Source organism: Dama dama, chromosome 33, assembly GCF_033118175.1.
Source record: "Dama dama isolate Ldn47 chromosome 33, ASM3311817v1, whole genome shotgun sequence".
NCBI lineage: Eukaryota > Metazoa > Chordata > Mammalia > Artiodactyla > Cervidae > Dama > Dama dama.
In genome coordinates, this window is record NC_083713.1 from 58,694,591 (window position 1) to 58,722,535 (window position 27,945).

Here is a 27,945-nt window from a genome sequence, read left to right on the forward strand (position 1 = left end):
TCAGTAACTTTGTAATTTTATTTCTCCTCACCCTCTTGAATTCTCACCTTTGTTTCGGTTATTCCATTTTCTTCATCCACCAAATTCTTCCATAACTCTTCCCTCAAATTTTCACAGAAGAACTCTAAGAGAAGCCAATAAGCTACTTTTTAAATTAGAACTTCTTTCTATCAGTATATTTACCTGGTAGGTGCTGTACCACTCTAATAAACACTTTAGAAAAATAGGCACATACATATATACTTGCTACAATTTTTTCTATTAAACAAAAGTATAACATGCAGAATTTCATGTCTCTGGGGAAGATGAATTACTTAGCAATGCACAGTGTACTTTGTAGAAATAGTTATTAGCTGAATAGTAGATTAAATGCTATGTCTCTCCAATATTTTAAAATTTTGGTTTGATCCCTTCAGTTTTAGTTGGCTTCAATAAAATTTTGAATTTTCAGACCAACATAGATTGGATTATATGATCATAGCTCATCAATCACCTTTTGGTTGTTCTGTAGTGTAATGTAATGAGAAAGCCCTGGATTGAGTGTGAGGATATCTTGGTTTCGGTCTTGATTCTGCCACTAAGAGACTGTGGAACTCCATATATCATTTAATTACCCTAAATTGCACTTTATTTATTCATTAGTTGAAGAAATGTCTTTGATGATCTTTAAAACTAATGGTGGCGCCTTCTTCTCTGATGGATGATTCTCAGTTTACAGCATCTCCTGACCAAGCTGCTTAGATAGGAACAGTCTTTGTTTTGTTACATGCATTTGTCAGTGATTTGTGCCAAATCTGAAAGGTCATTTACCATATGTTGCTGGGTCCGCCTGCTTACTTCTGTACATCTGTTTAAAATGTCTACAATGAACATTTCATAGTAGTTCAAAGGGGTTTTAGAACATTCTGGAAAAAAAACAAAGAAGCAGCATTTGCCAAAAGCACATTGATGAATTTATTGAAATAATGAAGATTATTTGGGAGCAGGAAGAAACTGTTGTTGAACTGTTAAGGTTAGTTACTTTGGTTTTTAGCTCCATTTCATTGTAAATGGTGACTGCAGCCATGAAATTAAAAGACACTTGCTCCTTAGAAGAAAAGCTATGACCAATCTAGACAGCATATTAAAAAGCAGAGACATTACTTTGCTGACAAAGGTCCATCTAGTCAAAGCTATGGTTTTTCCAGTGGTCATGTATGTATGTGAGAGTTAGACTGTAAAAAAGCTGAGCGCCAAAGAGTTGATGCTTAACTGTGATATTGGAGAGGGTTCTTGAGAGTTCCTTGGAGTGCAAGGAGATCCAACCAGTCCATCCTAAAGGAAATCAGTCCTGAATATTCATTGGAAAAACTGAATGCTAAAGCTGAAACTCCAATACTTTGGCCACCTGATGCGAAGAGCTGACTCATTTGAAAAGAACCTGATGCTAGGAAAGATTGAAGGCAGGAGGAGAAGGGGAAGACAGAGGATGAGATGGTTGGATGGCATCACCCACTCAATGGGTATGAGTTTGAGTAAACTCTGGGAGTTGGTGATGGACAGGGAGGCCTGGTGTTCTGCAGTCCTTGGGGTCACAAAGAGTCAGACATGGCTGAGTGACTGAATTGAACAGTGAAGATTGACTTCTATAGAAACATGCCTGTCTTTCAAAGTGGAGCTAGCTGAGGATCTCGAGAGGAGAGTTGATTAACTCCAAATATTACTGACTCTCAGGTCCAGCTCAGTAGAATGATGTGGCATTGATTTCAAATGCTTCTGTACAATTTTAAGGCAACCAGTAGTTAAATGGAAAGAGATGCCTACCTTCTATATCACCATAAATGGTAAAGTAAATATAATAAAACAAACATTTCAAAACAGAAGCAAAATTAAGATTTAGATCTTTATTCTACCACAGCCAGATTTCAGACCAGGAAAAGGCAAAAAGGAAGAGCTTCATCAGCAACCACTGTTTTGCACTTCCAGGGTAAAATCTTTTAATGTATATTTTGCCTGTCTTTGCTCTATGTTCAGAGCCCTAAGGGTGTTTTCTGTTCTGTGACCTATTTCTAAGTGCAATTTGAGTGAAAGATAAACAATCACATGCCCCCAAAAGTACAACAATATATCTTCAAAAGAATGATTCTCCTTTGGCACTTCTTTATCAACCTTCAGCAGTAACCCCAAATCTTCTTTTCTTCCTGATAAGCATAGTAAATCTTCATTAATTATAATTTATTTATAAACTATATTTATTTTATTACTTACACAATTTTTATATTATTCAGCTTAACATAACTTTCTGTTTGCAAATATGATGTATCTTGGATTAGTAGGGAATGTACAGTAATTTCCTCATTAAAAATATATACAGGGTCTTCCCTGGCAATCCAGTTATTAAAACTTCACCTTCCAATGCAAGGGGTACAGGTTCAATCTCTGGTTAGGGAACTAAGATCCCACATGCCTTGTAGCCAAAAAAACAAAACATGAAACAGAAGCAATATTGTAACAAATTCAATGAATTTCACACGTATATATATGTATGTATGTACACACACACACACATATATATACACTCAGATATAATTTTATTATTTTTAACTTAATGATTTTATTCACTTATGCACAACATTTTCAGAAACTAAATTCCTTAAGTAAGGGATAAGTGACTATAATTTATTTCCCTTGTCACTCAATAGTGTGTATGCTGTTCAAGTATAATTCTCAGAAGGTTGTAAACAAACATTTCAAAGATTTTATTTGGCTCCATAACAATAAGGAAACCAGTAAGATGTTATAACTAGTTCAAAACACAATTTTAAGAAATGGAGACTTATGTCATCTGTCAGTCACAGTAATGCTGAAAATATTTTGCAACTAGATATGAAACTGATTAATGTCATATAAGCAATCAACTCTAACATTTGCAGTTACTTTGTCTTCTGGGGAGAAATAATTTTACACTACTATTGAACAGGAGTCAGTTTTCTGACTCTCAGTCAAGAAACAATTGCGTTAATACCAGTTTTTTGCAAGTTAACCACTTTTGTTACAGATTTGGAAAGTATGTTAATAAATAGTTAAAAGACAGTTTAATGAAAATAACCACCCTTAGACAATTAGATAATCCTCAGTCAGGTTAGGTGCCCTAATCAGTGCTCAATGTGACATTGAAGGGAATTTACCCACCCCCAAAGTGAGGAATAAAAGTCTATGTTTTGAGAGTATTTATGCTTATATGATTATAGAGGTTGGGATGACAGATGAAGGCAAGGCAGTTATTGCTTTCAATAAAAGACCCTGATACTGGGAAAAATTGAAGGCAGGAAGAGAAGGGGACGATAGAGGTTGAGTGGATGGCATCACCAACTCAATGGTGAGTTTGAGTATACTCCGGGAGTAGGTGATGGACAGGGAGGCCTGGCCTGCTGCAGTCCATGGGGTCATACAGAGTCAGACACAACTGAGCGACTGAACTGAACTGAACTGAAGGATTATTACACCTCAGAGTCAAAATTAAAGGCAGTTTTGACATGCAAAAAGGTATTTTCAAGAATGTAACAAGACTGAAAACATTTGGAAACAAGAGAGGTGTTCTTGTATCTATTCATTTAACCTATTGAAGAGAAGTCTAGAGAACAGGGTTGTTGCATTTCATCTAAGGAGCATCCCAAAGAAGATAAATGGAATAATAGCCACTGCCACCTACAGCCCTGGTGGATTAAGGAGATGACAGCGGACAGCATGGAGGAGGCAGGCAGTCAGGTGTATGTAGTGGTGGATGAGCTCTTTTCATTCAGGGGAAAGCCAAGACCTCAGGATCTTCTGCCTAATTTTTCTTCTGATGTCCTGATAGAGTCAGCATGGTAGAATACCCCCATGCATCCCTAAAGACAGCCAGCCACATAGAAAATCTGGGCTGTATAATCTATTCAGGCAGAGAGTGTCTGGATTCTTCTCAGTCAGTGCTGCTTTACCATTTTTGTGGACAGTGGTGGGATCCAGAAGTTCTCACACACCATCGTAGGGTATCAGTCAGGTAGAGGCAAAAAAAATCTCTGTAACTTACTTGGGTCAAGGGCAGAATGGGACTCACACCCAGGTCTCAGTATGCTCACTTCATAAACAGAGAGCGCCAAGATGTGCTTGGTTTATTTTAATTCTCTTTTAAATTTTTTTGGGCCATACACCATGTGGGATTTTAGTTCCCCAACCAGGGGTGGAATCTACGCTCCCTGCAGTGAAAGTGCAGAGTCTTAACCACTGGACTGCCAGGGAAGTCCTGAGATGTGTTTGGTTAAAAGGAGGGCTGCCAGCACCCTGACTAGGCTGAGAAGGACTGACTGTCCCCTAGCCACAGATTTCAGCAGAAGGAATCAGCAGGTAGCTTTGTGGTGGGAGGCCAAGAGAACTTAGACGACAGCAGGCAGTGCGTCAGATGAAGGACCAGGTCAGCTATGCTGCAGGGAAATCCAGGGATGAGGAGGACTCTAAGGAGGGCCGGGGATAAAGGTCAAAAAAAAAGCTACAGGACTTAGAACGTGTCTCTTTTCTAAAGCTCAAGCCTCCATATGCTCAGATACCATCTAGGTGAAGAAGATTGGAATAAGATTCTGAAATTTTATCCAGCATTGTCTATACACTTACCTAAAGAGAGTTTTAAATATAAATCAGGCTAATTTTACTGAATTAGAGGGTTTTTCTTCCCCTTTCCTTCCCTAGCTCAGATGGATGAGAACATGTGATAAAAATCAGATTGCTGTGGTGATTAATCGATATTACTTTTTAGATTAATTTTCTTTGGAGTATTTTCAGTGTTGGGTTAGTTTCTGCTGTACCACAAAGTGAATCAATCATATGTATACATATATCTACTCTTAAGATTATTTTCCCATATAAGTCATTACAGAATATTGAGTAGAGTTCCTTGTGCTATATACTAGGTTCTTATTAGCTTCTATTTTGTATATAGTAGTATGTATGTGACAATTCCAATCTCCCAATTTATCTCCCTCTCCCTCCTTTGTAACCATAATTTTGTTCTCAACATCTGTGACTCTATTTCTATTTTGTAAATAGGTTCATTTGTACCATATTTTTAGATTTCTCATATAAGCAATATCACATATGTCTATGTCTGACTTATTTCACTCAGTATGACAATATTTAGGTCCATTCGTGTCACTGAAAATAGCATTATTTCACTCTTTTTATAGCTGAGTAATATTCCATTGCATATATGTACTACATCTGCTTTATCTATTTCTCTGTCGATGGATATTTAGGTTACTTCCATGTCTTATTTATATTTCTTTATATAGTTGAACGTGCTTAATTAAACATATAGTCCTGGTACTAACCTATTCAGTTTTCTCCAGTGCCTTACACTTTCCTTTTTCCTTAAAAAAAAAAAAAGGAGGTGAGGCGGGGAGGAACAAAAGAACAAAGAAGGAAGAGAGAGAAGGACTAAGGAAAGAAGGAAAATGAAGGCAGGAGGGGAGAGAGAGAGGGAGGGAGAAGGAGAGGGAGATGGGGAGAAGGAAAGGAGGAATGAAGGAAAGGAAGAAAGGAAAGTTCTGGGCAGTTTTAGTTAGTTGGGGCTTAGTTGGGAGCAGTCTTCCTAACTGTTTTCAAAGCAAACCATTGCATATATATACATATACTGCTCATTCAAACTGAGTAATCTACATGTCCTCTTCATATTCGAGTATAATGCAAGTTTGGAACTACAGTATAGTTCCTTCTGAAGTTTGAGAAATTAGAGGAGGTGACACTGTACCAAGCATCTTGTTTGAGATTTCCAAATGGGACATGTGTTCAGAAGGACAAGTCCCTTGTCTTTGCACGGTCACATGTAGTGTGAGCAAGCAGTAGGAGGAGCCTAGACTCACTGTGAAATTGGAGAGGACTCTTTGGATGCTCACAGCCTTTATGGCCTCACATGGATGCTGAGGCTACTGAGGGAAGAGTCAGTTACTTGTTCAGTTGTGGCTCAATTAGGCAAATGTATTGTCAAAAAAAAAACAAACAAAACCCAATGGGGGTTGGATCATTAGATCCCTACTAGGGCCTTCTGGAGGTAAAGCTGCTTCCCTTAGGGTGGAGCACATTCCAGGGAGACTTCACCCATGCCATTCATAGGTAGGGCCTCTACTGAGCAGACGAGATAAGCACATCATTAGTGCCAGAATTAAAGAAGGAATGCAGAGACCAGCAGAAATGTAAAGCAACCCAGAAGCAAAGGAAAAGAGGGAGAATGAGAAAAAAACTCAAAACCTGGGAAAGAATTTAAACTAGAATAAGATTGAACTACAGACTTGAATGAAAAATCAATCCCTGCATTATATAGAAATTAAACCCAGAAATGCCTAAATTAAATTATCACAATAAACAAGCAGATAACTCTCAATCAGAGTTTTTAAATAAAAAAATAATACCCATTTTTCCCCAGTACTCAATTTGTCACCAGAGTTATAATTATTGCTATCATATACTTGCATTTCTTATCTAAGTATATGAAATAAAACCCAAATTCTACTTCGGCTGCTTATATCACTATACCCACCTTTGTGTATGTGATATTCTTCACAAGCATTAAGAATGTAGTGAAGGAGTCTGAACCTAATAAAGCATCACTATCTGTTAAATATTTTAATTTGAAGTATTTGAAGGGTTTTTTTCTTTTTCAATTTTTAATAGTAATGCACAGCAGTGTGTGAGAACCATTGACCACAAAGTAAATTAAAACACTATAACTGGGAGATAATTGTATTTGTACTAAATCATAAAAAAATCCAGTATCTACCTGAGAAATAAAAATTATATTTCAGTTCAGTTCAGTTCAGTCACTCAGTTGCATCCAACTCTTTGCGACCCCATGAACCACAGCACTCCAAGCCTCCCTGTCTATCACCAACGCCCAGAGTTTACCCAAACTCATGTCCATTGAGTCGGTGACGCCATCCAATCATCTCATCCTCTGTCGTCCCCTCTTCCTCTTGCCCTCAATCTTTCCCAGCATCAGGGTCTTTTCAAATGAGTCAGCTCTTTGCATCAAGTGGCCAAAGTATTAGAGTTTCAGCTTCAACTTCAGTCCTTCCAATGAACACCCAGGACTGATCTCCTTTAGGATGGACTGGTTGGATCTCCTTGCAGTCCCAGGGACTCTCAAGAGTCTTTTCCAACACCACAGTTCAAAAGCATCAATTATTCGGTGCCCAGCTTTCTTTATAGTCCAACTCTGACATCCATACATGACTACTGGAAAAACCATAGCTTTGATTAGATGGACCTTTGTTGACAAAGTAATGTCTCTGCTTTTTAATATGCTGTCTAGTTTGGTCATAACTTTCTTTCCAAGGAGTAAGCGTCTTTTAATTTCATGGCTACAATCACCATCTGCACTGATTTTGGAGCCAAAAAGAATATAAAGTCAGCCACTGTTTCCCCATCTATTTGCCATGAAGTGATGGGAGTGGATGCCATGATCTTAGTTTTCTGAAGGTTGAGCTATTTAGGACAGGGGAGAAAAAGGAAAATTAGAGAGGGGACAATTTGACAAAGCAAAGCAGCATATAACTAAATGGGAAAGACTTGATTTGCTGAAGATCAGCAACTCATCCCTGTTTTGAAAATTAATAACCCAGAGCTTTATTTTTTATTAAGACTACAAATGCTGTATCTTTACACAAAACTATACAATCAGTAATTCCCTTTTTAGCTGCTGCCAATAGCTGGTAAGAATAGAATTTCTTTTCCCACACACGGTAGGCTATCTTACATTAGTAGAAGAACGCTACTTTGTATAAATCAAATCGTGGCTTGTTTATTTTGTATTAAAATAGATTGAGGTCAGGAGGAGAAGGGGACGACAGAGGATGAGATGGTTGAATGGCATCACCAACTCAATGGACATGAGTTTGGGTAAACTCCAGGAGTTGGTGATGGACAGGGAGGCCTGGCGTGCTGCGGTTCATGGGGTCGCAAAGAGTCAGACACTACTGAGAAACTGAACTGAACTGACACTGTAGCATGTTTTAGTACTTCATTGTTTTTTATGGTGTAATGATATTCTGTTGTACAGATATATACATTTTGCTTTTTCAATGTGTCTGTTGATAGGCGATTGAGTTTCTGCCTTTGGCTGTTGTGAATAGAACGTCCGTAAAAATTATGTGTGCCAGTTTTTATTTGAGTACCTATTTTCAATTTTTGGATGTACACATTGGAATGGAATTTCTATGTTATATGACATTTCTGTGTTTATCTTCTTGAGGAACTACCAGAGGCTGTGTCATTTAACATTCCTACCAGCAATGTAGGAGGGATCTGATTTCTTCACATCCTCACCAACTTTTTATTTTCTGTCTTAAAAAAAATTATGTCCATCTTAGTAGGCGTGAAGTGGTATCTTATTGCTGTTTTGATTTGCATTTCACTAATGACCAATGATGCTAAAAATCTTTTCATAAGCTTGCTAGTCATATAATATATCTTATTTGGAGAAGTACCTATTCAAGTCTTTTGCTCATACTTTTAGTTGAATTGGTTGTTTTCTGCTGTTATTGTTGTTGAGCCATACAACTTTGAACTTGAAAGTAAATTAGAAATCATCTTGATAAACATGCTAGTGTTGCAAATGAGGAAACTGAGAGCATAGGAAACTATATGACTTGACCAGATCCACCTAGCTATTAGTGAACCTGGAACTCAGATACAGGTGTCCTGTCCCCTACATGGTAAAGTTCTCTCTAGCCATATCCTTTTGTTTGCAATATCGTAAAATTAACATAGGTTTTTAAGATGGTTGACTGGGATTAGGAGCACAGTACATAATGTTGAGAGAATGATGACCACCTGAAGCGATCTAAATATTTTACAATTATGAGCACATATTTTGACTTAGAAACAAGATTTAATGTTTAATTAAGGAGTTAAAGGAGTGCATGTAAAACACAACATCTGGATCCTTCAAATATATAAACTATGTAGTTTATCATTTTGTGATTGAGGCAGTTACCAAATAAATGCAAATCACACGAATTTTAGTGATTACAGCCTAAGTCTAGAGTTTAAAATGTCTAACATAAAAACAAAATAAAAATGGGAGATTATTTTATCCTATAACATATAAATAATTAAAAATTAGTTAATTCTTGTCACTTTTAATTTGCCATTAAGCCTTTTTATTCTGTTTCTAAAATTTTTTCAATTAGTTCTAAAGCAGTGAAGAAAGGCACAAAATAAATGAACAGTTTAAATTCACTCTTTAAAAAAATGGTTGATAGCTCTCTTGAGTTCAGACTTCTTTTGGTAAGGTATTAAGTGTAGTCCAAGAAGGCCAGGCCTGTCCCACTCAGGGCTCTAAAGCCAACTTTGCTGCTTTGTATCCATCAGAGTGTGGAGGGAACATTAGAAACATTCAGGCCAAAGGTCTAAAGCCACTGAGATGGGAGATAAAAGATGGAGCTAATCAGATGCTTAGATGGTCCAGGAACCAAAGCATGGATTTAGGATGAAAGCAATCGGCTATTTCAGCCACAGCAAACAGAAGAGAGCATGACCTTGGGGCTGGCAAGAGAATGCGCCAAGCCCAGAATTTCTCAGAGGTCAGGGATTACAACCGTGGACCATTGATAAAAATAAGGACAGGAGTAAATTGCCTTAGTGCTTTGTGACCTGAAAGGTATATTTGCCGAGCTATTCTTCCCTGTATAAGAGAGATCATCCTTTATCTCAGCTATGAAAAAGCATTCTTACATTTTCTCCTGGAGTCTTCTTTCATTTTTTCCTAACTTGAACATAATCAAAATTTGTTGTTACATTTATGTGAGAAAGTCTTATTAATTATCAGCAGTTATTCTTCATCTTGGATTTTTTCATAATTTGAACAGTATAAATAGAATTTGGGGGCTGTTCATGCATTCACAGTGGTATCTTCTTTTTGAGGGAAAGAGGGAAGGGGAGCAGCAAGAGAAATTAGCGATGCTACCTGTGAACTGGAGTTCAATGGGAATCATATTTCTTCTAGTTAGATAGTTCATTTGCTTTGAAGACAAGGGAGTAAACTGTGTAGAAACTCAATGTACCGTTGAACTCTTATAAATCTCTCCCCATAGATTATGTAGACTATTAGTTTTAAACAGTGGCTCTACCTTCTAAATACAAAATATGTTTCCATTTGATATCTGGCTGTATGACAATAAAATCATGTATTTGGTTGCCGGAATTAAATTATGAACACATTTGTTTTACTATGGCGAGTAGTATAATTCATTCATATATTTTCTCTGCTACCTTTGCAGGCATTATTTTACTTTTACATTTAAGTAGTTGTCTTGTGTCCAATTTATAGATAATTAATTCATATATTTTATTACGTAAATCTCCCCACCACTTCTCTCTTTGTCAGCTAAAATGTAGTGCAGAAGGAAGGAGTATAAAATATGCAAACCTGGGATGTATCCATTTTTGCTCCCCCTAAAATGATGGTATGTTACATGTGCAAATCCAATATTGAGATATTTCTTGCTGTATAGAAACTGTTTAGACTTGTTGTTCGGTCACTCTGTCATGTCTGACTCTTTGCGACCCCATGGACTACAGCACCCCAGGTTTCCCTATATGTCCTTCACCATCTCCCAGAGCTTGTGCAAACTCATGTCCATTGAGTCACTGATGCCATCCAACCATCTCATCCTCTATCATCCCCTTCTTCTGCCTTCAGTCTCTCCCAGCATCAGGGTCTTTTCTAATGGGTCAGCACTTTTCACATCAGGTAGCCAAACTATTGGAGCTTTAACTTCATCATCTGTCCTTGCAATGAATATTCAGGGTTGATTTCCTTTAGGATTGACTGGTTTGATCTCCTTGCAGTCCAAGGGACTCTCAAGAGTCTTCTCCAATACTACAGTTCAAAAGCATCAATTCTTCAGCACTTAGCTTTCTTTATAGTCCAACTCGTACATCCATACATGACTGCTGGAAAAACCAAAGCTTTGACTAGACGGACCTTTGTCAGCAAAGTAATGTCTCTGCTTTTTAATATGCTATCTAGGTTTGTCATAGCTTTTATCCCAAGGTCAAGTGTCTTTTAATTTCATGGCTGCAGTCACCATCTACAATGATTTTGGAGCTCCTCAAAATAAATTCTCACTGTTTCTGTTGTTTCCCCATCCATTTGCCATGAAGTGATGGGAACAGTTGTCATGATCTTAGTCTTTTGAACGTTGAGTTTTAAGCCAGTGTTTTCACTCTCCTCTTTCATCTTCATTAAGAAACTCTTTATTTCCCGTTTGCTTTCTGCCATGAGGTGGTTTCCTATGCATATCTGAGGTTACTGATATTTCTCCTGGCAGTCTTGATTCCAGCTTGTGCTTCATCCAGCCTGATATTTGTTCAGAGTGTCCACTTTCAAAGAAGATGAGCCTTTCTCTGGTTCATAGGTAAATTCTGATTTTCCTGAAGTTTCAGCCCTTTCTGATAGGAATTTCTGTGATGATAGAGCATTCCATTTCCACACTGTGCAATATAGCAGCCATTAGCCTCATGAGGCTATTGAGTACTTGAAATGTGAGCACTGAGACAACAACTCTGAATTCTGAATTTTATTAAATTTTAATTAATATGAACTTAAATTTAAATAGACACATTCAGCTATTTAAATCTTAGCCAACAGATGGAAAGAGAGTATTGCTGGCAAGTGAAATGGTCTGTTCTCCCACTAGACAATGCCCTACCTAGCATGGGTGCATGAAACTTGGACACTAAAATTCTCTCACCATCAATAGTAATATGTTAGAGCAAGGCTCCAACATGACTTTGAGTTTTCTGGTAAATGAGATAATGAATTTTTCATATTGTTTAAGCCACTTAGAATGTGTGTCTTATTTGCAGAGGAAATCACCATAGTTAATATAAACATCTTTTTTATTTGATTGTCAGAAGTATATACTGGGTTGGTCAAATATTTGTTCAAGTTTTTCTATAAAATGGTATGGAAAAACCTGAACAAACTTTTTGGCCAACCCAATATCTTTCTTATGGTAGGGGTAGAGTACTTATGTAGTAATGACAATAATAGTAAATATCATATTCGTAAATATATTCATAAATGTTTCCTAAACTTAAATTGATCTTAAGATATTATGAATAGGTAACACAAATGAAAAATATACCATTTTGTAGATGAATAAATTAAAATTAGGAGAGGTTAATGAGTTCAGACAACTCTTTAAGTAATGGGGATATATCTCAATCTTGGGTCTTATTTTTTTTCTTCAAGATAATATTCCTTTTAATTAGGTTAATTATCTCTGTAATTATCCTCTGTGTAAGTGGATTTTAAGAATAGAACACAGATCATTTAGATATTTGTATATTTAATGGCCTAATTGTTTTTGTATGCAGCATATCTCTAGTTATTCATAAAAACAGGACTTTTTTTTCCTCTTGAATAATCTTGCACAGGCCACAATCTATGCAACAAGATGTGACAGCTTGAACTTTGAATTAAAAATAAATTTTACTTGAAAACTTTACATTGTAAATTGATGGGGCAAAAAACAATGTGTACTACTGGGGAACTAATTAGCATTTTAATTTAATCAACTAAGTCAAAAATATTTAAAATAAGTGAATATATATAGCATCTATAATCCTATCATCTTCTCACAACTGTATCTGTTTCACATATTATATTACAAAATATTTTGTATACATTCCAAAGTACATACATTTTTTTTATTTTCCTTAATTTATCTACATCTATGGGCATGTTTCATACAGTCTTTTAAATTCTTCCTTTTGATTCATTAGTAACATTTCATTATACATACATAATTTGTGGTATTTTATGATTTGATTCTTTCTGAGTTTTCAGAATCTCATTCTCAACAATTACCTTTTACAATGTGATCTGAAATTGTTGGTATTTCAGTACGATTATCAAGATTTGTCTCTACGAATATTTCATGTTTTCTTTGTCTCATTTTGTCCCTCTGATGCTCATATTTTTCTAGCTGATCCTCCTCATCCACCATGTCCTATCTTAGAGGTTAGTTCCTTTGGTAGACACGGTGAGTTACTCAGTAGCCAAATCCTACTTGATTTTACTTGAGAGTGGAAGTTCCTTGATTTCAGAAGTGATATACAATTTGCTAGTATTTTCCACTAGTACAGGGGTATAATCATTATGAAATTAAGCTAATCATGAAAATCCCATTCCCTTATGTCAGAACCTCACTTTATCATCCTCTCACTGATGAGACCTAAGACATCATTCTGGCAAATGCACTAGAGTATTCCCCTGATGAAAAAACAGAATCTGCAGAAGAAATCAGAAATCTGTGGTCCCACTCCATTCTTTGTTTTCTTGATTATTATGGCTTTGACGTGCAGCAACCATCCTTACCAGGACTGAAAAGCCAGCGTGTTGGAGATGGCAGAGTAGGAAACAGAATGATATGTTTTATATCACTGGCTTCTTGATAATATCACTGGGCTTTGGTTACAAATATGGTATTGTCTACCTTTTATTTTCTGGTTAATTATGTTTATTTTAAATTGTTGTTTTGTATAATGACTAAGTATCTTTATTTGTAAAATCATTAATGTTTTTATAGTCAATTTTATTCTGATCTGTTCATTACATTTGAATAAACTACTCAGGACTCCCATGTCTGGGCTGGGTATCACTCCAGTGTGACTCAATGGCAGAAGTCTATTCTTTATAAAGGAAGTCATCTTAGAATATTAAAATTGTCTATTTGTATAAATGAATGACATACTATTTCCTATGTAACTGTTAGAGTATATGGAATTTATCTTTTTCAGTATTCTATCCTTGAGCATCTAACCTAGTTCCTAAGCCACAAGAAATAGCAATTAAAATATTGATGTGGGAAAAAAGTTGCATTATTTGGTCATTTTCTTTCATTTTTTATTGTTATAGATTATTGTATAATAAAGGTCATATATCTATAACCTAGGACAAACTTTTAGTATTAGAATTACTATATAAAAGGTTATACACATTGTCATGTTTACCTTAGGACTCTTATTTGACACCATGTGCTACCCACAGTTAGATCAAACTCAAGATTAAGGGTATAATCCTCCAGACTGCCAAGTGTAACATCATTCACAAATGTGGGGGTTCCCATAACAACCCTTATATTTGATCGTTTTCCTCACAGTACTTAGGAAAGCACTGTACTTACCATTAATTTTATTTGGCAGAAGAATAAGAAGTAGAAACCTACTTGGGGCAGAGTATGGGACTGGGAGGAAGGTGCTAGAGACAAAGTTACCATGTCTGAAGGGATACGTCACCCTTCTGACACTGAAGTATAGCAAAATGTGAATGATGCAGCCAAACCGGGATGTTCATTTAGCTTTGGGGTCCAGAGATTTTATCCAGGGTCCTTTAGTCAGGCATGATGGATTGAGTTGCAGCACCCATGGTTGAACTAAATCTCTAGCCACAACTCCTGGACATCAGGCTGATTTCACTTGACCCAAAACCTCAACTATTTAATTACCCAGTTAGTAATGGTGGAGTGACCAATCCCTACAGTGGGTTATCTCTTTAGCCTAAATTATCAGTCAGGGTCTGAGGAGCTCATCACATGTCATCTTGTTAGCACGAGCTATTAGGTTTGGTTTCACAGACCCACCATGACTAACACAGAGGCTCCATTCACTCAGGAAATGTCAAAGGTTTAGAAATTCCCTCCCAGGAGCCAGGACTAAGGCCAGAACTCTTGAGTAAACTTAATTCTTTGCGAGACATCTGTCTAAGTATCTCTTTTTTTTCCCCCTTCTTTTTTCTCTAGTAACAGATGTTGAACTCTTATAAGTGACAGTTTTTCTCTCTCTGATAGTGATAGAGAAACACTAAATGACAAAGAGAACATTCAGAAAAGAGCAGTCGAGGAAGTGGGAAACCTACAGACTGGGTCATGAACCTGTAACCATTTCTTTCTGTCTAGTGACATGTTCAATTAATAGACTTCCAGACCATGCTCAACATCATTGTATATACCTGTGAGTGAGAAAACAGCTTAGCAATGCTAAAAGAGAGGATATATTCCCTCTGTGGCCAAGAGGTTACAATGCAGTCAGTGCATCTGGGCTTATCCTCACGGCTTGACTCAGGACACAGAATTGTGGCCCAGAACTATGAATGGCTCTTTCCAGCTGGCTTAAAGTTTGAAAGTCCATCAGACTCATGTGGGCTGGTCCAACAATGCTAATGCCTTGCCATTGGGGCAGTAAATAAGGACATTAGAATCTGGATACTCTGAAATGGTATCAAGAGAAAGGTCAGCCATCTGGCTACTACATCAGGTCTTCGTAGTTTTAATTGACCCTTCTTTCTGTCCTGTTTTTCCATTTATGAGCCCACAATTGACATTTCAGCTGGTATAATGTGGACTATGTCTGAGAAATCACTGTCCCAAGAACTGGAAGGGGGATTTACAAATGCTTATTTCTTTATAAAGGCATATTTTCTCATTAGCACATTTATTTTATGGTCAATATCCTTCACAAGTCCAAATAATAGAGAAAACAGATTTGATTTTCTTTTATCTAAAAGATTAATAAAAATGGTACAAAAAATAACAAAGACTATGGACTTGTTGTTAGAAGGACTGGTTTAAAAATATTTCTGTGAACATCTTTAATCCCTAGGTTTATCAGCTATAAAATAGGGACAAGAATAGGCTAGACTTTAAAACATAGTTAGAAGTGTTAGATAACACAGCTGAGGCCAGGGCTGATGCTGGCTTACTGATGGGTGGGCTTGGTCCCATCACAGTAGGCTGTGGGGGCTGCGGTTGTCCTGGAGTTGGTGTCCCCCCAGCTATGAGGCTGTAACAGGCTCACTGGTGGGCAGGGCTGGGACCCTGGGGATTCCGGAGCTGGTGTCTGTCCCTGATGAGCAAAGGTGGGTCCTGAGATCTTCAGCTTCACTGCTGTGGGGCTTCTGGCTACACACTGGTGTGTAAGATCAGGTCCCGGGCCCTCCGGTGGGATGCACCCTGCCCAGAGGTTGCTGTGGGCTTAGGGGTCATGAGGTGGTCTGTCTGCTGGTGAATAGGACTCTGTCCCCGCCCCATGAGTCACTGGGCCTCGAGCTCTCAAATGGCAACTTCCAGTATCTTTGTCCACACTGTGAGTACCAGTTGCCTCCAGCCACTCTGGAAAATTCTCCAAGATCAGCAAGCAGGTAGGTCTGACCCAGTCTCCTTTCAAATTACTGCTTCTGTTCTGTGTCTCTGAACCTGTGAGATTTGGTGTGTGCCCTTTATGGGTGAGTCTCTATTTCCCGCAGTTCTTTGGGACCTCCAAAAATAAGTCGCACTCCCTTCAAAGCCAAGCATACTAGGGGTTCATCTTCCTGGTACCGGACTCCCAAGCTGGGGACTGTAATGTGGGCTTCAGATGCCTTGCTCCTTAGAGGCAACCTCTGCAATTGTGATTATTTCTGCATCTGTGGGTCATCCACCTGGGGTTATGGGACTTGACTATATTGTGACTCTACCCTCCCTACCTATCTTGTTGTGGCTCCTTCTTTATATCTTTGGCTATAGAAGGTCTCTTCTGGTAGACTTCAGTCTTTTTCATTGATAGTTTTTCTGTAAATAGCTGCAATTTTGGTATGCCCATGAGAAGAGGTGAGCTTCAGGTCTTTCTACTCTACCATCTTGGAACTAACCCTCCACCTTAGATATTTTTGAACTCTGGTATTTCATAAATACTTTATAAAATCTTGCTAGGATACTGAGTAGTGTCTCACTGAATTTGGAGAGTATTTCTGTAGACTCTTGCCACCCATGATTATTGTATATCTCTAAATTTAGATATACTATTACGATTTCCATGGAGTTTGCATTTTTTATCTTAAAAATCTTGTAGGATTTTGTTGTGGTAGTTTATACCTAGTATCATATAATGGATGTTACATTGTAAATGGTGTTATTTAAGTAAAATTTTTAAAAATCTGATGTTTTCTAAGGTGGAAGCAAAAGATGCATGCCACTCAGACATACTTTTAAGAATGAAGAGATGCAGATTTGACCCCTGGGTTGGGAAGATCCCCTGGAAGAAGGCATGGCAACCTGCTCCAGTATTCTTGCCTGGAAAATCCTATGGACAGAGGAGCCTGATGGGCTATGAGGGCAGCAAAGAGTCGGACATGACTGAAGCAACTTAGTATGCAAGCATGCAGCAGTCTTGAATTGTTGAGTTGTTGCACTTTGGGGATCCATTTCAGTGACTGAGTTAAATATATACTCTCCCTACACAGGTCCCAGTCAATGACTAAATATGATTAATATTTTAAGGCATGGTGTCCATAGCCCTTGAACTCCCTGTTAGGCTGCCTACAGTTTTTTTTCAGAGCTGCCTCACAGTTAAAGGCTCTAAATTTTTGAAGAAATCATGTATTTCCTAAAAATAGGGCTTAATTAAAACATTAACATAAAGTTATAATCTGAGGTGTTCCCATTCTGCTTCTTAAATAATCTGTATCTTCTCTGTCATCACCACTTCTGTCATCAGAATGCATGATATGACATCATGCTGGTTTTTACCAGAGGGAATAAAGCTTCCATGAACCATGGTCAAAAAGCATCTGACTACATCACTGTCTCAAGTCCACTTTGCCTTTCTCAACCTAGAACATATTTTTAGATCCAATTCAAATGGACGTATTCTGCCAAAGAACTTGAGTTCATACTGCTACTAAAACACAGGGAACTTACAAGAAAATGCATGAGTGATTATTGAAATGCACTCATACATTTTCATACTGCCAAATAGAAAAATAATCCAGGTTAATAAAGCCAGGGGACAAGAATGCTGAACAAAAAATTCAGTTTACATCTAGGTTACTGATGCAAACATGTGTTCTCACATATGGCTTTAAATATTTCAAGACATTTGGGTTGATATTTACACCCTCCAATGTGTGAATCTTCCATATGGTGGTCTTATATTATACATAGTATTTCAATAATATGGTAAGAGGTTGGTAGAAGTTTTCATTTCAAATGCTAGTAGATGCATTCATGTATACACACACACACACACACCCATGAGCCACACAAGCTGTAAAGGTTAGCATGAGTCTTCAAGTCCAAGAAAATAACCCAGCTTATCAGCCTAAGTAGGTACTGAAGAGATATATTTCTCTTGGGCTATTTTATTTAAAGGATACAATTTCATCTCTGCCACCCATACCTGTCTTCTGTGTTAATGGCAGGAAGTAATTCAAGATTTGTCTTGTTGCCTGAAAACTAGTTAGCAATACTTCACTTCATCATTTTTTTCTTACTTTCCATATACTAAAGGAGAAAATATAATTAATATGACTTTTATTTGAATGAGTCAATAAATAAGAAGCTCCACTTTGAGAGAAAGTTCTATAGAAATGGTAAAAGAATAAAAAATGATTGGTTTGTTTAGTCAGGGGCTATAGATAAGTGCAGCAAGCACCTCACACAGAGAATAGCATTTTCTAGTTTCTTTTCTTGGTCAATGCCCCTGAGAACTACAGCATGACAATCCTTGACCATGGAGAAATGGCAAGAAATATATGATGTTGTTTTTAAAGGGTGTTTTAATTTTAAAGGAACTTTTCAATTAGCAAAAACATGACTAGAAGATTTTTAAAAATCAATGTCTTAAAGATTTAATGCAGAATCCATCTCAAAATCTTACAGACATGTTTTAAATACTCATCATTCAAATGTTCAAAAATAGATTTTTTGACTAAAATGTCCTGCCAGAATGCACACAAACATTATTTCTGATTCTTTTTGTGCTTCATTGACCTTTGTAACCAGGATTTCTTAAAAATAAGTGGTTAGACAGAGTGCATCAGTAGATGATATACATCAAGAGAAACAGATAGAGGTAGAAATGTAAAGCTCTGTTTCTTCACTGCTAAGTGTAATTCTAACTCATCAACACCTCTTGGGAAGCAAAAATTAGACATCTCAGTTTACCATAATGTTAACTATTCTTCCTTGCTTGGGAAAATTATAGAAACACTTGTACCACATGTTTGACAATTAGTAAGTGACCAGGATGCAGTCACCCTTTCTGCAGAAACTCACACACATTGATTGGAATTCCTCTACACAAGAAAATGCATTGACATTGTAAGGGTCAAGACCAACTGCAAAAATTTTACATCACATGCAAAGTAATACCTCCTAATTCCCTGGTTTTTCTATAGTGACGGAAGAGGTATTGAACAGATCTTGGGAGGAGCAAAAAGCATTACCTAACTTGCCTGGAGAATTCCATGGACAGAGGAGCCTGGAAGGCTACAGTCCATGGGGTCAAAAAGAGTCAGACATGACTGAGTGACTGTGCATGCATGCATAATGTAACCAGGATTCCTCACCTAATGGTAATAATTCATCTCTGGTATAAGTGACAGTAATCAAGATTATTGTGTTTGCTTTTAGCAAGCCCTAAAGAAGAACACGTAACCTAAATAGGAAATGGTGCCAGGATCATAACTAAGATAAACTCTTTTAACAAATGGACGGGAGTTAAAAGAAAAGGACAGTGTTGTTACATGTAATCTCCTTTATTTTGCCCCAGGTAAATAAAAATAATAGCAGAAATTGAGTTTAAACCTATATTAATAATAACAAAGAAAAAATAAATTTCTCTCAGGTTAATGATTACCAAATGCTCCTATCTATAAGTGGTATGGCCCAGTGCTACAGAATTTGCTACTCTAATCTGATGTTTTAATGGTTTACATAAGCTGAAGAGTTAATTCAGGATATATGAGCGATGCTAACTCCTCTTCCCAATCTGTCTTAACATTAAATTCCCATTCTTGGTAATATATTATGAATGTTTGGAAATAACAGTCATTAAACTAGTTGCTGTATGATATACAGTTACAATCTCACTTTTCATTAGGTCTTAATCTTGTTTTTCTATTTTTGAACATTAATGAAATAAAATCATTAATATGTTTATTTTTCCTAGGCACATTTTCACTTTTTTTCTCCATAAATATGTGATGTATAGTGCTTACCTTAAATTAATATGTAGGGAAAAATATTATTGTATATTCTCAATTACATGCATCAGTTCAGTTCAGTTCAGTCGCTCAGTCACGTCTGACTCTTTCGACGCTATGGACTACAGCATGCCAGGCCTTGCTGTCCATTGCCAACTCCCAGAGTTTACGCAAGCTCCTGTCTATTGAGTCGGTGATGCTGTCTAACCATCTCATCCTCTTTCATCCCTTTCTCATCCCACCTTCAATCTTTCCCAGCACCAGGGTTATTCGAATGAGTCAATTCTTCACAGCAGGTGGCCAAAGTATTGGAGTTTCAGCTTCAACATCAGTCCTTCCAATGAATATTTAGGACTGATTTCCTTTAGGATGGACTGGTTGGATCTCATTGCAGTCCAAGGAACACTCAAGAGTCTTCTCCAACACCACAGTTGAAAAGCATCAATTCTTGGGCACTCAACTTTCTTTCTAGTCCAACTCTCACATCCATATATTACTACTGGAAAAACCATAGCTTTGACTAGACAGATCTTTGTTGGCAAAGTAATGTCTCTGCTTTTTAATATGCTGTCTAGACAGCATTGGTCATAACATTTCTTCCAAGGAGCATAATGACACATAATTTTGTTGTTTTTTTTTTGCTTTGAACCTAATGCATGTTGAAAAGGTAGGGTACAATTTGACTATGCTAAAGTTATAATACTGACAAAAAGGTTTCACATAATCTTTGATATGTGAATCTTGATGAAAGTGAAAGAGGAGAGTGAAACAGTTGGCTTAAAACTCAACATTCAGAAAACTAAGATCATGGCATCTGTTCCCATCACTTCATGGTAAATAGATGGGGAAACAGTGAGAGACTTTATTTTTTGGGGCTCCAAAATCACCACAGATGGTGAACTGGAGCCATGAAATTAAAAGACCCTTGCTCCTTGGAAGAAAAGTTATGACCATCCTAGACAGCATATTAAAAAGCAGAGACATTACTCTGCCAACAAAGGTCCATCTAGTCAAAGGTATGGTTTTTCCAGTAGTCAGGTATGGATGTGAGTGTTGGACTATAAAGAAACCTGAGTACCAAAGAATTGATGCTTTTGAACTGTGGTGTTGGAGAAGATTCTTGAGAGTCCGTTGCATAGCAAGGAGATCCAGCAAGTCCATCCTAAAGGAAATCAGTCCTGAATATTCATTGGAAGGACTGAAGTTGAAGCTGAAACTCCAATACTTTGGCCACCTGATGTGAAGAGCTGACTCATTTCAAAAGACCCTGATACTAGGAAAGATTGAAGGCAGGAGAAGAGGACAACAAAAGATGAGATGGTTGTATGGCATCACCGACTCAATAGACATAAGTTTGAGTAAACTCCGGGAGTTGGTGACGGACAGGGAGGCCTGGCGTGCTGCAGTCTATGGGGTCACGAAGAGTCAGACATGACTGAGCAACTGAACTGAACTGAGATTTACAGTATTATACTAGTTTCAGGTGTATATCATAATAATCCAATATTTTTATAGACTATATTCTAATAGTTATTTTAAAATATTCTATTTTCCCTATGCTGTACATCACATCTTTGTACCATATATTTCATACATAGTAATTAGTACTTCTTAATTCCCTTCGCCTATTGTAACTTTCCCTGTACTCCTCTCCCCTCTGACAACCAAATTCTATTCTCTATAGTTCTCGTCTTTGATTTCACAATTATGTTGAAACACATAGCATTTGTTTTTCTCTGTCTTACATTTTTACTAATCATAGTACCATTTAAGTCCATCCTTGTTGAAAATTGCAGAATTTCATTCTTTTTTATGGATGAGTAATATTCTATATATACACATCTTCTTTATCCATCTGTTGATGAACACATTCCTATCTTCCTATTTTTCTTCTCCTATTTTTAGCAAAATGACTAGAAACAGGTTTTTATTTTCTATCCTCACATGTTCTCCAAAGTCCACTCTAATTATATTTTCTACCTCATCATTCTATTTAAAATACTGTCATCAATATCACCATCTAAGTGACTCAAGTCAATTCACTTGACCTGTAAGTAGGATGTGAAGTTGTTGCCCAAACCCTTTTCTTTTATATACTTTCTCACACTTCTACCAAAACTGTACATTTTTTGGTATTTATCCTATCTCAATGGTCATTTTATCCCAGTTTTCTTTCCTGGTTCTTTCTCATCTCCCCACTCTCTAAAGTGGACTGTTCCAAGTCTCAGTCTTTGGTCTTCTCTTCTTGACAGTCTCACCTCTTCTCTTGTCAATCCCATCTATTCTAATAGCTTTAAAAATTAATGTATGCCAGAGACTTCTAAAATTACATCTCCCACCCAAGTGCTATATTAGCTTGCAGACCTATAAATCTGGTTGTCTACTAATATCTCTACTGGATATCCTACTGACATTTCAGACTCAACATATTCCAAAACGAATTCTCAATTACATCTTCCCAAGTTTGCTCCAGTTATAGACCCTCCCTCACCATTTTTCCAGTACTTATGCCAACATATGTGGACTCATCCTTGAAATCTTCATTTTTCTTTCCCAACCTACAACCAGTCTGTGAGGAAATCTGTTATTCCTATCTTCAAAATATATCCAAAATTCAAACACTTCCACTGCTACTGCAGCTGAACAGGACTCTGGAGGGCTTCTGGGCACTGAAGCCTTTCTGTTTCCCCCATTTCTTACAGGCAAGACTCCAGCCCTCATGACCCTCCCTTAGTTCCAAAGGGCAGATGTGAACAGTTGTTGATCAAGGAAGGAGCAGCCAAGAAACCACATGGGGCAAGATTAAAGGGACCAGAAAAGTTCATCAATATTAGGAGACCAACAACCTGAGATGCTGCACACATTCTAACATTGTCAACAACCCCACTCTTGAGCTGTTACTATGAAGCTGCTCATCAGATCCTCCCAGGTTGGGACACAGTTTTCAGGGGCAGGAGGCTGCTGTATCCCCCTTTGCCTGGCAAAACAATAAAGTTTTTCTTTTCTACTTCAAAATTCTGTCTCTGAGATTTGATTAGGCACTGGTGCACAGAGGCTGAACTTTTGGCATCACTACCACAAAATTTTTTCCCAGGATTACAATAGCCTCCCAACTGATTGCTTTACTCACAGATTTGTCCATTAGAATCTAATCTCAACCCAAGAGCTACAGTTTGATAGGAAACACTCTCCAAATTAACTCTTGTTGGGGGCAAGGTATGGTGAGGAGCAATGCATCTCTGGGTAAGGGAGAAGTTGGGCTGTGGTGCAGTCTTGGGAAAAGTCACTCAATTCCATAAGAATCTCTGAAACTACAATGGACTTTCTAAGTTTTCCCAAGGTGGTGAGGAGTGTCAGGGCCTTTATCTTCCTCAATCATTCAGTGAATGTAGGTTTTCTCCAGAGACAGAGTGAGATCATGGATGAATAGATTGTCTTCAGTTGAGGGCAAATACAGGAAAGTTTGGCAGCTGAAAACGACCAAAGCACAACCAGCAACTATAGAACAAGCCCTCCAGTTCTGAAGGGGTATGTGCTGGGAACATCACTGTATACACAACACAACCAATTGAAAATCACAGTAGAGTAAGTAAGTAGAATTTATCTAAAGTCTAATTTGAGAATAGAATATTGCTTAGGATAGCTGTGTGACAAAATACAAATTCTCTCCCTTCTTTATGGACTTCAACTATACTGTGTTTACAAAACTTGTGAATTCTAAGGTTCTTTCAAACAGAACATGTGATTAATGATTCAAGACAGCATAAGTCTCTTAAGGTACCAACTATATGATGTGGATTTAATCACTTCAGTGGTTTCGCGAAAGTTCCCTTATTACCAGATATCTTTTTACACTGCTTCTTTCTGCATGAAATCACTTTCAAAAGTAGTCATTAATTCTTTTAGCCTATATTTTTCTTTGTTTAAACACACACACACCCTTAAAAAGAAAACTCATTGACTTTTTTGGTTAATTCACTTTTTCTGAACATTACCATTCAATAAAGACTATTGACCCTTTATGTACCAAGCACTGTGAGAGATTATGAGCTTACTGAGGTAAAGTGCTAAACGCATAGAATTTCAAGAAACTCTGCAATTTAGTAATGCGAAAATAATGAAAAGCAGATTATTTCCCGTGCAGTCTGATATGTGCATTGACAGAAATTTGCCCAGGGACTTGGTCAAAGGTCACCAGAGAGAAATCTTGGAGGACTAGTAGGGTTAATCAGTTGAAGACCAGAGGTGGAGATAATATTTCAGACAGAAAAAGCTGTGTCTGCAAAGGTTGAGATGTCAGAGAGAACTCAAAACACATTGGAAATTGCAAGGGACCAAGAGGCCTGGGGCAGAGAGCCTGAGGGAGGCAAAACCGTGGTGAGAGGAAGGCTGGAGTCAGTGGCAGGGAGAGTACAATTGTACTCAGAAAATTATTTTTCCAAATCAGAATTTCTTTAGGGGTAAGGGGTACGCTTGGAAGCAAAAGTAAGTTGGAAGATGAGAATCAGAAATGGTGGAATTGTTTTCTTTATGAATAGTTTACAACACATTGGAAAAAATGTGAATCTTCCTTTTCTTTATACCTGAGTTATCTTGGTGTTTAACCTTATTTGTGTGTATATATATGACTATAGCCTATACAAAGAACTCTGTGAAAAAATAGATCTTCCCTTATAAAATGTCACATATGTGTGTATGTAAAATTGTATATACTTAATTTCAATATGTTTATAGATTTCCTGAAGCTCATCCACAGTTGCTTTAGGACACTGAATTAAGAATCCCATATCTGATAGTTCTGCATCAATTTTATAAGACTAGAACCACTATATTCCACAACTACTCCCTTCCCGATCGCCCAAAGTACACAGTAATGTCTCTTGTTGCCAATCCATTCATTTGGTGACACCCAGAATCATGATGTATTACATTACTCGGTTTCTGGGCAGGGCCAGATGTATATCACCTTGGTCACATAGCCCCTTATCTATGAGCATATAAACTACCAGGGAGTCGTGCTTTTCCTTATGTTTGCTCTAAATCACTCAGATGGCATTATTGCTATATTTCCACCTATTTTGTCCTCACTTGATTTGGAAGCAAACAGCTTAGAGAGTCATTTACCTGTTGTAAGTGCAGGTGTTTAAAACAGGAGCCCATAATTTATAGCTATGAGATGGCACAGTGAGTTTACTTGGGGGTGGAGGGATAGATTTTGTCAGTGTCACTGATGAAAACTTGATTTAAAAATTACTTTTACTCTTGGATTTTACTCCAGTTGGCACCTGAAATAGCTATCCTTTTATTCTAGTGCAGTAGAAATCTTTTGTTAAACTGAGAGAGTTGAAGGTTTTTCTTTGTCTTTGTTTCTCCTCTGCTATTTCTATGTACTCTTCAGTGTTTGGGCTTAATTTTCACCCCTAGGTGCATAGTCATTTGATTAATTTTTTGGTGCATTTTGCTTATCTATTTTTAATAATTTTACGAGATTATAGTTGATTTGCAGTGTTGTGTTATTAATAGTTTCAGGTATAACCAAAGTGATTGGTGTGTGTGTATGTGTATATATATATGTATATATATATATATATATATTCATTATTTTTAGCTTTTTGTTTTGTATTAGGGTATAGGTGATTAACCCTGGAGTAGGAAATGGCAACCCACTCCAGTATTCTTGCTTGGAAAATTCCGTAGACAGGAAAGCCTGGTGGGCTATAATCTATGGAGGCTCAAAGAGTAGGACACAACGGAGTGACTGGCATGGAGCACATAGTTGATTGACAATGTTGTGACGGTAATCATTCTTTTTCATTAGGTTATTACCATGCGGTACTTAATTCTCTGACCAGCGATCGAACCCACACCCTCTGCAGTAGAAGTGTGGAATCCTAACCACTGGACCCCCAGGAAATTCCCAGTTATCTATCTTATATATAGTAATGTATGTATGTTAAACCCAAGCTCCTGATTTATCCCTTCCCCAGTATTTCCCCTTTGGTAATAAATACTTATCTTTTAAAACAAGGATTGGATGATGTATAATTGTAAAACTACTGTTTAACATAAAAGTGAATACATATTTTCCAAATTCAAAAAAATGCCAGTTCACTGCCAAGTACTTTAATCACTAAAATGTAAACCAACAGTGATAGAAACTTAAGAAGTCTCCCCAATCTACAAATAACCTATTATTTTCCTCAGTGAAAGGAAGGCTGAAAAGATTTAGAAAATGAGGGAGATATGTTCTGATGATCATGTTTGCAAACATCAGGCATAATTGGAGGGGTTTGTTGGTGGACTTCATTTAGAAGAAAAATGTCCATTAGCTGAAATATCAGTGAGTAATGTGTATATATTTCATTCTGTTAGCTGGAACCAAGTGTCTGACTACGAGAAAAGTTGCTTGTATAGAGTGATTATAAGATCTCTCAGAAACCTTCTTAACCCAAACTATGCTCATCTTACCTTCTATGTTCTAGAGATAATGCTTTCAGATAAGAATAATCCTCAGAAATTACTAGGAGATAGTTAATGTAAAACCCATTCATAACCATATTGAAGTTAATTTATTAGGTTTATCAGTTTCATCCTACAAAATCTGTGGACATATGACTTAAGAGCTATCAAGAACAGTATTTTACTTGAGAAAAGACCCAGTGTGAGTTTTCTGATCCCTAAGGACATTTCAAAATGAAGGTAAAACAAGAAATAAAGAAAAACTTGATTCATACCATTTACACAAAGTTTTTTCTTATCATACTCTTTGGTATATATACATATATATATATATATATGCACATATGTATATATATACATATATATATATATATATATATGCACATATATCTGTATATTCATCTTTCTGTTTATTCACTCAACATTAATTGATGACCAGCGACCTTCTTATGAGCTAAGAAAAGTCTTGTGGTGCCATGGAGCTTACACTAGGTTTTAAAGTATGCAATCACACATCATCAGAATAACCAGAATATCACAATCCTCACTTAATCATTTTAAGCTGTTTACTTACATTCACCACTGCATGTTAAGTTAGCCTGTAAACCACACTGATGCAAGTATTCAGGTATCAAGTCATATATCATCATTATGTTTACCATTTTCAGAAATTACACCAAAGGAGTGAATTAGATATTAGTAAGTCCGTCTGGTCAAGGCTATGGTTTTTCCAGTGGTCATGTATGGATGTGAGAGTTGGACTGTGAAGAAAGCTGAGTGCTGAAAAATTGATGCTTTTGAACAGTGGTGTTGGAGAAGACTCTTGAGAATCCCTTGGACGGCAAGGAGATCCAACCAGTCCATCCTAAAGGAGATCAGTCCTGGGTGTTCATTGGAAGGACTGATGTTGAAGCTGAAACTCTAGTACTTTGGCCACCTCATGCGAAGAGTTGACTCATTGGAAAAGACCCTGATGCTGGGAGGGATTGGGGGCAGGAGGAGAAGGGGACAACAGAGGATGAGATGGTTGGATAGCATCACCAACTCGATGGGCATGAGTTTGAGTAAACTCTGGGAGTTTGTGATGGACAGGGAGGCCTGGCGTGCTGCGATTCATGGGGTCGCAAAGAGTCGGACACAACTGAGCGACTGAAATGAACTGAACCGAACTGAAGTCTTCAATTCTGAAAATAATTCTGAAAATAAAAATAAAAAATAAAAAAAATAAAATTTGTTTTTATACAAATTAATAATTCATGTTTCCATTCCATGAGCAAAACAGAATCTTAACCACAGGCAACTTTGGATCTTTCCCTGCCAGGGCTTTGTCTAAGTTTTGAATGATGGAAGCTTACATGCCACCAAAATATCGGTCAGATGGGAAGTCAGCTGGGAACCATGTATTAGCTCAAATAACCTCTTCATTCATGTAGTTGCATCTCTCTTTCATG